Source organism: Solanum pennellii, chromosome 1 (assembly GCF_001406875.1).
Source record: "Solanum pennellii chromosome 1, SPENNV200".
Taxonomy (NCBI): Eukaryota; Viridiplantae; Streptophyta; class Magnoliopsida; order Solanales; family Solanaceae; genus Solanum; species Solanum pennellii.
Window position 1 is genome coordinate 69,882,968 of NC_028637.1, and position 5,553 is coordinate 69,888,520.

The window sequence follows — 5,553 nt, forward strand, 5'->3', positions numbered from 1 at the left end:
ATTGTGTTGTTGCATGATTATGATTATGTAAATTGTGACGGATTATAATGATGATACTGTGGAATCTTAAAAACCTTAAATTCACTCTATTAATGATGATGCCTTGGTATAAAGGAAGGCTTGATGAACTAAAAGAATGAGGTTAATGGATCGGGTGTCACGAACCGACACGTAGTATTAGGGGATCGGGTGTCACGAACCGACACGTAGTATTAGGGGATCGGGTGTCACGAACCGACACGTAGTATTAGGGGATCGGGTGTCACGAACCGACACGTAGTATTAGGGGATCGGGTGTCACGAACCGACACGTAGTATTAGGGGATCGGGTGTCACGAACCGACACGTAGTATTAGGGGATCGGGTGTCACGAACCGACACGTAGTATTAGGGGATCGGGTGTCACGAACCGACACGTAGTATTAGGGGATCGGGTGTCACGAACCGACACGTAGTATTAGGGGATCGGGTGTCACGAACCGACACGTAGTATTAGGGGATCGGGTGTCACGAACCGACACGTAGTATTAGGGGATCGGGTGTCACGAACCGACACGTAGTATTAGGGGATCGGGTGTCACGAACCGACACGTAGTATTAGGGGATCGGGTGTCACGAACCGACACGTAGTATTAGGGGATCGGGTGTCACGAACCGACACGTAGTATTAGGGGATCGGGTGTCACGAACCGACACGTAGTATTAGGGGATCGGGTGTCACGAACCGACACGTAGTATTAGGGGATCGGGTGTCACGAACCGACACGTAGTATTAGGGGATCGGGTGTCACGAACCGACACGTAGTATTAGGGGATCGGGTGTCACGAACCGACACGTAGTATTAGGGGATCGGGTGTCACGAACCGACACGTAGTATTAGGGGATCGGGTGTCACGAACCGACACGTAGTATTAGGGGATCGGGTGTCACGAACCGACACGTAGTATTAGGGGATCGGGTGTCACGAACCGACACGTAGTATTAGGGGATCGGGTGTCACGAACCGACACGTAGTATTAGGGGATCGGGTGTCACGAACCGACACGTAGTATTAGGGGATCGGGTGTCACGAACCGACACGTAGTATTAGGGGATCGGGTGTCACGAACCGACACGTAGTATTAGGGGATCGGGTGTCACGAACCGACACGTAGTATTAGGGGATCGGGTGTCACGAACCGACACGTAGTATTAGGGGATCGGGTGTCACGAACCGACACGTAGTATTAGGGGATCGGGTGTCACGAACCGACACGTAGTATTAGGGGATCGGGTGTCACGAACCGACACGTAGTATTAGGGGATCGGGTGTCACGAACCGACACGTAGTATTAGGGGATCGGGTGTCACGAACCGACACGTAGTATTAGGGGATCGGGTGTCACGAACCGACACGTAGTATTAGGGGATCGGGTGTCACGAACCGACACGTAGTATTAGGGGATCGGGTGTCACGAACCGACACGTAGTATTAGGGGATCGGGTGTCACGAACCGACACGTAGTATTAGGGGATCGGGTGTCACGAACCGACACGTAGTATTAGGGGATCGGGTGTCACGAACCGACACGTAGTATTAGGGGATCGGGTGTCACGAACCGACACGTAGTATTAGGGGATCGGGTGTCACGAACCGACACGTAGTATTAGGGGATCGGGTGTCACGAACCGACACGTAGTATTAGGGGATCGGGTGTCACGAACCGACACGTAGTATTAGGGGATCGGGTGTCACGAACCGACACGTAGTATTAGGGGATCGGGTGTCACGAACCGACACGTAGTATTAGGGGATCGGGTGTCACGAACCGACACGTAGTATTAGGGGATCGGGTGTCACGAACCGACACGTAGTATTAGGGGATCGGGTGTCACGAACCGACACGTAGTATTAGGGGATCGGGTGTCACGAACCGACACGTAGTATTAGGGGATCGGGTGTCACGAACCGACACGTAGTATTAGGGGATCGGGTGTCACGAACCGACACGTAGTATTAGGGGATCGGGTGTCACGAACCGACACGTAGTATTAGGGGATCGGGTGTCACGAACCGACACGTAGTATTAGGGGATCGGGTGTCACGAACCGACACGTAGTATTAGGGGATCGGGTGTCACGAACCGACACGTAGTATTAGGGGATCGGGTGTCACGAACCGACACGTAGTATTAGGGGATCGGGTGTCACGAACCGACACGTAGTATTAGGGGATCGGGTGTCACGAACCGACACGTAGTATTAGGGGATCGGGTGTCACGAACCGACACGTAGTATTAGGGGATCGGGTGTCACGAACCGACACGTAGTATTAGGGGATCGGGTGTCACGAACCGACACGTAGTATTAGGGGATCGGGTGTCACGAACCGACACGTAGTATTAGGGGATCGGGTGTCACGAACCGACACGTAGTATTAGGGGATCGGGTGTCACGAACCGACACGTAGTATTAGGGGATCGGGTGTCACGAACCGACACGTAGTATTAGGGGATCGGGTGTCACGAACCGACACGTAGTATTAGGGGATCGGGTGTCACGAACCGACACGTAGTATTAGGGGATCGGGTGTCACGAACCGACACGTAGTATTAGGGGATCGGGTGTCACGAACCGACACGTAGTATTAGGGGATCGGGTGTCACGAACCGACACGTAGTATTAGGGGATCGGGTGTCACGAACCGACACGTAGTATTAGGGGATCGGGTGTCACGAACCGACACGTAGTATTAGGGGATCGGGTGTCACGAACCGACACGTAGTATTAGGGGATCGGGTGTCACGAACCGACACGTAGTATTAGGGGATCGGGTGTCACGAACCGACACGTAGTATTAGGGGATCGGGTGTCACGAACCGACACGTAGTATTAGGGGATCGGGTGTCACGAACCGACACGTAGTATTAGGGGATCGGGTGTCACGAACCGACACGTAGTATTAGGGGATCGGGTGTCACGAACCGACACGTAGTATTAGGGGATCGGGTGTCACGAACCGACACGTAGTATTAGGGGATCGGGTGTCACGAACCGACACGTAGTATTAGGGGATCGGGTGTCACGAACCGACACGTAGTATTAGGGGATCGGGTGTCACGAACCGACACGTAGTATTAGGGGATCGGGTGTCACGAACCGACACGTAGTATTAGGGGATCGGGTGTCACGAACCGACACGTAGTATTAGGGGATCGGGTGTCACGAACCGACACGTAGTATTAGGGGATCGGGTGTCACGAACCGACACGTAGTATTAGGGGATCGGGTGTCACGAACCGACACGTAGTATTAGGGGATCGGGTGTCACGAACCGACACGTAGTATTAGGGGATCGGGTGTCACGAACCGACACGTAGTATTAGGGGATCGGGTGTCACGAACCGACACGTAGTATTAGGGGATCGGGTGTCACGAACCGACACGTAGTATTAGGGGATCGGGTGTCACGAACCGACACGTAGTATTAGGGGATCGGGTGTCACGAACCGACACGTAGTATTAGGGGATCGGGTGTCACGAACCGACACGTAGTATTAGGGGATCGGAGTGTCACGTTCCGACATAAGAGGGATAAAGAGAATGAATCTTGAATTATGATGATATACTCAATTTAAAGAACCTAATTCCCAAATGAGTATGGTGTGGAGGCTTGAGCCCTCATAGATGTTCTTGTTGTTGTCACCTGTTGAGTGTTGTAGTTGATTTTATATTATTACTTGATATATATTGCTCTCTATTTTGAGTTGGCCGATGATACCTACTCAGTACTTGTACTGACCCCTACTTTTATTTCCCTTCTTTGTTAATTATGGAATGCAGCAAACGTGCCATCAACTTCAACTCGTCCGCAACTCTAGCCAGTCTTCAGCATATAAGATTTCAGGGTGAGCTATTGTTTTCAAGCGATGAGCCAACATATCTACATCATCAAAGCTTTAAAGCGTTCCGGAAAATCTTTCACCAACCTTAGCTGATTCAACAACAGAAGGCTCTTTACTCGACTGACTTACCTTTTTGGGTAGCTGAATATTGCTCTCAGATAACAGAGAATGAAGAGCATTTCCATATGGAAGCATCAAGGTCTGACAAAATAAATGAGTCACAGCCACCAAAACCACTACCAAAATCCATTTCCTCTTATCAATTTGACATACAGATTGAAAATCCAAGTTGTACTCCATTCTTAAAGTTCAGCTCAAAATCAATAGCTCTTCATAGCAATAAGAATCTGCTTCATCATTTCCTGCATAAAAATCAATAATTCGTAATAAGCAATCTTTGTTCGCTCCTACTGGCTTCCACTTAAACAATACGTATTCTTGAAAAAGATTTAAGGTTCAAAAGCTAGCCCAATCTCTATATAAAGATAGATTTTGAAAAATATGTATTTTACACTATATTCAAGATGTATAGAAATTGAATTATCTACTACATAAGAGCTTGACTACAACCACAACATATCCAATGTAGTCCTACAAAGTGGGGTTTGGAGAGAGTAGAGTATACGCATTACCTTTCCCCTAGCTTAGAGGTAGAGAGGCTATTTCCTTAGATCCTCAGCTCAAGAAAAAAACAGTCCAGGAAAAGAATAATCAGAACTGAAAGCATACTAAAACATTCTGATCAGTAACTACAATAAAATAATACGATAACCGAAGTACAAGAAACAACAAATATTGGTCAACACCCAATACAATATAGTTGGTCTAACTACCAACAAAATAGCTTGACTTAGCTGTCAAGAACAATCTTTAACTGCGAATTCAAGCTCCAAGTACTAAAACAACAACAGGGTATCTCTTAAATATGAATATAAAAGTTGCTAAAAGCAAGAAAGAAGCTGAATTTTTTTATCAACTCAAGCTACATCTTTAGCTTCAAATTCAAGCTCTATGAGCAGAAGACAGGTAATATGTACCAAAGCTAGTATATATCATATCAATACTCTAACTATATATTGTGAACTGATATGTTGAAGGTCTACGATTGTTGCTCTAAATTATATTTAAATTGCTTACCTTAGGTTGTGTCCGCTGACCTCGTACCACATTTCTATGGGGGAAATGTTTGCCCTTCATTTTTATCAAATATGTTTTCTGATGCAGGTTGGATGGAACTGTGGAAGTGATTTGCTAGTGGATGATATTGTTGCCGCTTGCCTTCTGGTAGCGTATTAAATTGGATAACTAAGAATATGTTAGTGGGCTGGATTTGAACCGTTTCGAATGGGCTAAATTTGAGTGGTTGTGGGCTGATTAATTAATTATTTCTATTTAGTGTGATCGTTTAAATGAGGGGTTACTTTTATTTTGGATAAAAACACAGATTTTTATTTAATTAATTAAAAAGATAAAATAAGGATTTTCAAATGGTGGCCATTGGGGGCTGCCACATCAGCGGTTTTGGATTCACACACACACACAAACACACACACACACTATATATATATATATAGATTTATGTAAGATATTAGTGTATTCAATAAATGTTGTGTGTATTGGACGAAATGTATGCATTTCTTGATTCAAGTATGAAAATTTGTATCAATT